This window comes from Miscanthus floridulus, chromosome 2 (assembly GCF_019320115.1).
Source record: "Miscanthus floridulus cultivar M001 chromosome 2, ASM1932011v1, whole genome shotgun sequence".
Classification (NCBI taxonomy): domain Eukaryota; kingdom Viridiplantae; phylum Streptophyta; class Magnoliopsida; order Poales; family Poaceae; genus Miscanthus; species Miscanthus floridulus.
In genome coordinates this window covers 146,362,828-146,371,549 of record NC_089581.1, presented here as the reverse complement: position 1 = coordinate 146,371,549, position 8,722 = coordinate 146,362,828, and the positions used below count along the sequence as shown (strand labels likewise).

Below are 8,722 nucleotides of genomic sequence, written 5' to 3'. Positions count from 1 at the left end.
ACAACGACCGGCTGACGACGCCCGCGTACAGCGTCAGTGACGGACAGGGCTGCGACGTGGAGCCGTCCTCATCAACATAAAGGAGATGGAAGACGTTGCAATCCCGAAAGCCTTCCTCTCCTCATCTCTTTCTCTCTCTCTCCGATGTAACCTGCATCTTCCCCTTCATCTATAAAAGGGGAAGCAGGGCACCCCACGAAGGGGCATTCCAACACATCTAACATGTCTGAGCGGCTGAAGGCTTAGGCACCGACAGTAGACGAAGAGCTCAACTAGACTCACTCTTTTCACCATAGACTTGGGACCTTCTCCCTCTCTCGCCTGTTTGTAACCCCCTACTATAAACTAAGTGTCGGTAACACGAGCAACAACAGACTGGACATGTGTAAAAAATGGATATGATATGTAAAAAAAACTAATAATGCTTGACTTAGAATAAAACTAATATGATATGTAAAAAACGGATGGAGTACAGCTTGTAATTAGTTATCGAGAAGTGTTTGTATGGCTAAGGGTACTCTCAATGCTAGAAACCACCATAGTTTCCATAGCTTCAAGACCCTATCACTAGAAACCATCATTTCTGATGCATAGTTTGTAGAGTAGTTTCTTCGGTGAAAGAAAATTAATGTGCAACAATAACAAAGGAGATCAAGTGTGGCAATCAACCATATACGCTGCATTCACATTCAGAAAGCATACAAGGACAGATTCAGAAACCATGTGGGCAGCCGGCAGCGCTGCTTCAAATCTAGAGATTCAGTCAGCATGTTTAGTCAATATGCTGAAGAGAAACGTGGTAATTACAAAGAAAAGAAAAATATGGCATCTAGTGATCACGTTTGGCTCCCAGATTAACTTGTTGTAAGTCTGCACAAGCACAGAGCAAAAATGTTCAGATGCAGCATCGTCAAAATGTTCATATGCAGCATCCTCAACTGGAGCCGGCTACCAGGCTTGGGGGTGAATCCAGCTCGACGTACTGGAATCAAATTGCTTGAATCAAACCTCAACTAGGCCGGCGGCCATTTTTCGTCCCCATGAGAACTCGCGGCAGCGCAGGGAAGTCACCGGAGCCCTTGCGCGGCCAGGACGCTCCAACGGTGGCGAGGGAGGCCGGGAGCACCGGATCTGGATGGGAACAATAGAAACGACGCGATCCTCCTCATCGCGGCCCTAATAATTTCTTCGCACCTCGATGCAAGGGAAGACATAGTTTCTTCTTTAGACTTCGGGTCTGTCGGGCAGGCCTCTCATCGGTTCCGGCTCTGACTTCTACATAGGAGCGTTGCCAAATATTTGTTAGAGAAGTTATTTTTCAGTAAAAAATAGCCGATTGCTTTGAAGGCTAAAATGGCTCCGCAGCCCCTCAAGAGGAGCCGTGCCAAACACCCTCTTCATTTTTTGTTTTTTTTTCCTTCTCTCTTCAATAAATGATTTGCCACATCAGCGACTTGCTTACTTGACATGATAATTAATACATATAAAAACTATGTTAGTTTCTTTATTGGAAGTGCTCTGAAATAAACTTTACCTATCGTTTCGTGCGTGGCCATCATGGATTCGATGACCAACTTTGCACGGTATCGGACCGTACATGCGGTGGCGCCTAATATGCAGACCTCTCGCTGCTACTGTAGATATGCGGTGAATTAACGAGAGACCTCTGCTTACAGCCATACACGTTGGATAGCATCAAGCGGGGCATGGTACCCATTCCATGCACAGTGTTAAACATAGTACATACCTCCGTTCGGCTTACCCTATATTCGACTTGTTCGGCTTTTTTTTTCTTCAACCGGAACAGTATTTTTCTCTCACAACAATTTACTCAGAACAGTGTTTTTAGCCAGTTTCGACCAAAATTTTGCCAGCCGAACGGGGCCATAGTTGCAAGTAATCCACGGCTCGTAATTACTTGTGCATCGAGAGAAGTGTTTGTCTGGCTGAGACAGCATTGCGTTTGTTCCGTGCGCGGTTATCGTTAATTCGGCGGGCGATTTGCACGGGACGGTACGTGTGCGTATAGCTGGCCATTCGGGCCGCCTGGCCCGGCCCGGCACGGGCCCGTGCCAGGCACGGCCCGGTAGGGCACGGCACGGTAGGGCACGACGGGCCGCCGGGCCATGCCGCCTCAGTCCACCGTGCCTAGTTGACGGCCCAGGCACGGCCCGTTGGGCCACTTTCTGTGCCGGCCCAGCCCAGAAAGCACGGCCTTTTTAACAGGCTAGGCCAGCCCGAGGCCCGCATCAGCAGGGGAAGGGAGAGAGGGTAGGTCGAGCGCTGCGGCCGAGGTGGCCCGGGAGGAGAGCGCGGCGGAGGCCCTGACGGCGAGCGCGGCGACCTCCTCACGCCACAGGCCACGGCGGCGGGCAGTACGAAGTAGATCTGCCCCGCGCGGAGCGCCTCCGCGTCCCGCACCACGGGCACCGCGCCCTCGATCCCTATCCTGTCCGCATCACATAGGAACCCATCGCTTTCGTCGTTGGTAGGGAAGGCATCGCAGCCGCCGATGAGGGAAGTGGCTGATGCAACCGCTGCTGTTGGTGGGGAAGGGGCCACCTCCGCCGCTGCTGCTGGTGAAGGAAGGGGCCGCCGCCTCCAGGGGCCGCCATGTGTGCCGCGAGCGCGCCTGGGGTGGGGATGGAGGAGGCATTATGGCCACCGGGCAAGCAGATCGGGGCCGCCCAGCGCCAGCCATGCCTGATGCTGGAGACGGGGAGATGGGGAGGCGACGGAGATGGAGATGGGGAGTTAGGGTTCGGGGGTGGGAGCGTCCGAGCGTGGCTGCGTGGGGCTACGCAGGGGGGAGCTGCCGCGGCCGCGGCGTGCGGGTGCGACTCATATATGAGGCGGGGATGGTGGGCCGGGAGGGGGGAGGCCGGCTAGCTGGGCCGCGGGGACGGTGGGCCGGGAGGGGAAGAGTGGAGTGAGGAGGGTGAGGGGGGTGGCCGGGCCACTGCCGGGCCGGCTGATGTAGGGCGGGCCGTGCCGTGCCAGCCCATGGGCTTGAGCAGCGGCCCAGGCATGGCCTGCTCCCTCGGGCCGGGCCAGCCTGGGCCCGCATGTCACCGGGTCGTGCCGTGCTCGTGTCGGGCTAAAAAAGCGGGCTTCGTGCCGTGCCGTCGTGCCTCGGGTTGCATGGACAACTATACGTGTGCGGCGCCTGGCATGCGGATCAATTCGAAAGTAACAAAGAATGACATTCAAAGGGTTCACCTAATCACGGTACAAAGACTAAAGATTTGTTTGATACAAGAGCTAATCGTTAGTTAGTTAGTTAAAAATTAGCTGAAATTAGCCCGAGTGCATCTAAATAACAGGGCTAAAATAGATGGACATATAGATAGACTAATTTTTTAACTAAATGTTCAACTAGTTGTTAACTAGCTAGTCAACTAATTTTGGCTATTTTTTGCCCCAACTAATAACTAACTCGCTATTTGTCATACAGTCCCTAAGGTAGGTACAACAGGCTTTGAGAACCTGCCGTTTACGTGATGCCATTTTTATAGAAAACCCCTCAATGTACAAAAATCAAGGAAGAGACGTAAGTCGTCGCCTCGTAAGGCAACAGTATGGACTCATGGTCCTAGATGAATTCGCCAGCGGAAGCTGTGTTGTACGGGCCATCATTAGCTGGCGGTGCCCACAATTACCCTGTTGACTGATTTATTATGAGAGAAAAATATTATTTATTGACTGAAAAAATACGACTTACAAGTCAAACGAACCTGCCGAATATAGAGAGTAGTTTCTTTGGTATTGCGCCAAAATCCTCCGTCCCACCATGCCCTTAGTTCCCTCTGCATTCCTTCTTCTCTCTGTCGGATCTGGTGCATGGTGGCGCTGGACGAGCGTAAGGGCACAACGCTAGCTGGGAGAAGCAAGTGCGCGGCACCGACAAAAAAAAAAAGGGTGGGGCGGCATCCACGGCGAGAGTCCCACGAATCCCGAAGTTGCTCTTCATCGATGCTTTCGTCTTCTAAATTTTAGTCGTTGTTCCATCGAATGTTTGACACATGCATAGAGTATTAAATATAGACTAATTACAAAACTAATTACATAGTTTACGACTAATTTACGAGACGAATCTTTTAAGCCTAATTAATCAACGATTTAACAATGCGGTGCTACAGTAAACATGCGCTAATGACAGATTACTTAGGCTTAATAAATTCGTCTCGTGGAGTACTGATTGATTATGTAATTTATTTTTTATTAGTATCCGAACATCCCGTGCGATATCCTCATGTGACACATCTTAAATTTTAGTCACCGGATCTAAACACCCCTAATTCACCTTCACCCCTAATATTACAGTAATGCGGAAGGTTGTGTTGGGTTCGGAGCTCCAAGATGTGACGGTAGTGACGGGTGGTCTCTGGCCCCCATAGAAAATTTCTCTGCAGGTGTGATGTAGAAAACTAGGAAGAGAGGCGCGCTTCGCCGCGCCCGCATTGCTTTGTCATGCTAATGGCCCTGCTTGTGTGGGAGGCACACATAAGCAGCTTTTGTACTGCTGGCCTGATTAATTATATTCATGTTTTGAGGCTGATGAAACGCATATAGGTCAGAGTGGGCTAGCCTGTTAAAACTTTGACCATCGCACATGGTGAGCTCCAGTGCGGCACCTAAGAGAATTAGATAGGAACCCTCAAATCCTATAAGCTGATCGTAGAGCGAAATAGTTACTCCACACAAAATTCAGAGAAATCGTAGAGCGAAATAGTTACCTATAGATGTTTTGCATAAAATTATTTACACTAAAAAACAATCAGAATGATACACTCATCATAGTCAGAACACAGAGAGGCAGATAAGCTGATCTGGCCAGTGACTCGTGTAAAAAAGGCATTGGCAGGGTGGCTAAACAAACCAGGAGAATAGCAAAGTATATTGCTCGTATTTCACTGTCCGAAATCCCTAAACTTGTTAGCTGCACAAATCCCAATCAAGCCCGCTGCAGACTGCACTGGGTACTGCAATCCCTAAGAACAATGAGCATTTGTATCAGTTAACAAAATATAAAGAGGAAGAGTCTATTTTTTTTCTTACTTGAGACAGTAATGCTATACAGATGGAATACATCATGTCCAAGAGCACCCCAAAGCTATCTTATTCCCACAACAGAAGAGATATCAGCCCTGAAAAGCCATGAGATTCAAAACCACCCTTGTTTTTTTTTTGTCTAGAATTGAGTTAGTATCAAGTCAGGTTTGTTTGCACTGCCTTCATAACTGAACCAATTGTGATATTAGAATCTGCTAAAGTTGCTATGAATGTTTTTTTTTGTTTCGTTACATGGAAATATATAGAGATTGAGGACAAACCTTGATCACTTCTGCCTAGAACTGAGGAAGTTTGAAGTCAGGTTCCTTTGCGGTGGGCAACATGATTTGTTGGGATGTAACTATCTTTGGAATATGTGAGGAAACAATAGTTGTAGCATTTTTTTCCTGTTGGTGATGCTAAAGCAATCTTCTCTGTCCTATCACAAGGATAGACTACAGACCATGAGGAAATAATTAGTAACGCATGGAGAAAAGGTAACGTAATGATGCAGCAAATCTGTCAAGAGATGACGGCAAAAACGCATTTGATACAGCAAGTACCACCAGGTTATCAAGAAAAGGATAAACCATATAAGGCAGATGTAGTAGCACTAACTGAAAATTAATGACGTTACAACCTTATAACACAATAGCAATAAAAGATAATTAATGGTAGAGTAAGTCTGTCAACGCAACACTAACATTCATGAACAATGTATTTAAGGGATGATCCATTTATGTTAAATACATGAGGCTTAATTGGAAATGGGACTGTATGTAGAACTTTTTCAAGAAAAAATGATCTAGTAATCAGTATCGATGGAAACTTGTGTGAGCTTATTTGCCTTTTTTTTTTGCAATGCCTTGGTCTGAGGCTTAATGTAACTAAATTAAGCGAACTTAATTCTTAGAGGCACTTAATAGAGGAAGTTGTACTGCACTTCGCTAAGCAGTAAGTATCAGTGACCATATTTAAACCTCTAACCCTCACTGAGCCCTGCTATTCTATTTGAACAAATCCAAATGCATGTATAACCCCGACTCCGTTGTTTTATAAAAGGAGCAGCTTCACTGTAATACCATTATATGTAAAAGAACTTGACTAATAAAGGTGGAGCACCACTATTCTGAGGGAGCATCATACCTTTTATGGAGCAGTGCTGCAAGGAATCATGCTAACATTAGTGTTTACATACCAGGCTGCAACAATTAAAGCAAAATCCAGCTAAATTAGATTTAGCTAAATTAAATTCAGCTATATTTTTGTTTTGGTTTTAGGCAGCTGTGACCACAATGCACAACATGGACAGGAAAAAGAGAAGTACTGCATTAGCGAGACTGCCATTGTGGATAATATAGCATGTAACACTATGAACGAAACTAATTAGTAACATGAGCACACACGTGGGCATACTAAGACGACGCCGTCAGTATCGGCGAATGTGCAGAGCAGGGTCCCCGCAACGAAATGGCAGCAACATCTAAAGCAACAGGGTCTGGTAAGGAGGCAGCAACAGTTTAGGCAACAGGGTCTGGTAAGGAAGGCAAGAACAGGTAAAGGCATCACCCAGACTTCTACTCAGAATAAAAACTGAAAAGGAAGCAATGCCAGTTGCCACGGAGATAAACAGAAAAGGATTTAACCTGGAAACCAGCGAAGCCGGAATAAAGCGACGGAGAGCAGGCGAGCAGCCGCCTGAACCACCAAAGTGACTGCGCCGACGGCAGGGCGGGGGAGGGGGGAGCCAACGCTGAGCACCCCTCCCCCGCACTCCCCACACGGTTAAACCTGGCCCAGAAAACTGCACTGAACCACGACGACAGGAACGGCGAAGCGCTCGGATCTATCAACCAATCGACGATTGGAGCAAGGCATCATTTAGATCTAAAAGGAGGCAAGCAAGGAGCAGCGAGGACCAATCGGACGGAAAAGAAAAATGCGAGGCATAACCTGAGAGTTCTTGGAACTGGCGGCGAGGTACGACGCAACGGCGGCGGCGATGCTGCTAGGGTTAGCTTTCACACTGTTGCAGCTATCCCTTGACGCACCACCACTCCGGCAACGGCGGCAGGCAAAACTCCAACGCAGGAGCTCTGCGGACAACGGAAACAGAGAGGGATAGTTTCTGTCCAAGAAGATCAAGATCGGACAGGGAAGGAGGAGGGGGCGTGAACCTTAGTGCTAGGAAGACGGCGAGGTAGAGTTGGGGAGCCCATGCTTGCTGGAGGAGATGACGATGAGGGCGGGCTCTTACCGTCGCCTGTGGCCCATGGTTGCCGACGACCCAAGCGCCGTTGCCGTCACTGCCTCTCCGTCCTGGTTCCGCGGGGAACCGTAGGCAAGGCCTGCAGCCGCCGCCGAGCGTGAGAAAGCGCTGCAGCTGGGGGAGAGGAGGAAGAAGAAGCGCGGACGGTGGCGGCGTAGGCAAGGCTGGCCAGCGCCGCCGGGGGAGAGGAAGCGCCTCAGCTGGGGGAGAGGAGGAGGACGCAAAACGGACGGAGATGGCGAGGCGCAGCGCCGTGTGATTTCTTTTTTTTTCTTTGTTGGCGGAGAGAGCGAGAGGCAACCGGCGCAAGGCCGTAATTAATCAGGAGAGCCCAAATCGACGCCCACACACGCACGAGGTTACGTGGATGCTCAGGATTCGTAAACAGTAACCGAACAGGAACCAAAGCGCTCTCGTCGCGCGGATTCTAGGAGCTTTATGGAGCTGTAATATTCTCGTGCAACAACGATTGTATGCCATCTGATCCTTGATCTATTGGTCACCGTCGCGCATGGTTGCAAGCCGCCTGCATGGTCTAGGTTGCCACCTGATTTTTTCACAGAGCACAGCGCTACATCAAGTCAGAGTCTGGACACTGGACAAAGCAAAACAGTATTGCATGAAAGGTTTTCTACATCAGGCATGCAGAGAAAATTCCCCTCCTAGCCTGATCCTGCTACTGTTTGAGGCGAATTAACGACCTGTGCATACACAGCGGCACACTTGTGTGGACAAGCGCAAGCATCCTACTCATCTATCACTTTTGGTTTAACTGCCGCAAGTTTGACTTAATTTAAAAAAATACGTGAAACATTTGTATATCTAAATAAATTTATTAAAAAATATTTTTAATATGTATTTTGTCAAAATTGTTTCTTGGAAAACGAAAATGGCAGATATTGAGTACAACATTGCATGCATATAGTGTTTACATATACATCACGGATGAGTCTTTGGCCTCTTTAGACCGTCTCCGACGACAAGGACACAAAAACGAGACATATTCCATGATTTGAGTCACGCACCCAAAACCTTTCTTCTCCAACAGCCAATACAAAAGAAGAGCCCCGCGCATAGACAGTTTCGCGGGCGCGTGGTGAAATTTTCTGCGGGAAACGGCGAGTATCGTGCGAGCCGGGTGCTGCACTGCGGGTTCGCTCGATGGCGGGATTATGTTGCCACCCCGGCTGCGTGAAGGGACTCGAGGTGACAGCGAGGTAGCCGGCGTTGGCGCCGGCTCGCTCGATCAACCAGGCAACGTCCTCGCCTCTGATCCGGTCGCCATCGGCGTGGATCAAAGCAAAGGGCCAGAGCCTCGGGTCTGGCAGGCACGCGCGTCGTCGGGCCCAGGACTTCCAGTACGACCCTAAGCTACGCGCGTACTTCGACGAGGGCGGCATG

General features: G+C 49.0%; 1 long non-coding RNA gene across 10 annotated transcripts; it reads right to left on the bottom strand.

Annotated features, from left to right (window-relative positions):
- Positions 1 to 4,436: 4,436 nt before the first annotated feature.
- On the bottom strand, positions 4,437 to 7,745 carry LOC136539997 (uncharacterized). Of its 10 annotated transcripts, none has more exons than XR_010779837.1 (6): positions 7,006 to 7,745; positions 6,699 to 6,898; positions 6,459 to 6,586; positions 6,199 to 6,254; positions 5,334 to 5,491; positions 4,437 to 5,147 (listed from the first exon to the last, which is right to left on the bottom strand). It is a non-coding gene; the product is annotated as an uncharacterized lncRNA (long non-coding RNA). The 10 variants fall into 10 exon arrangements; XR_010779833.1 differs by having other exon boundaries at positions 4,437 to 4,991; positions 5,059 to 5,147; positions 6,199 to 6,550; XR_010779829.1 differs by having other exon boundaries at positions 6,459 to 6,550.
- Between the last annotated feature and the right edge of the window lie 977 nt (positions 7,746 to 8,722).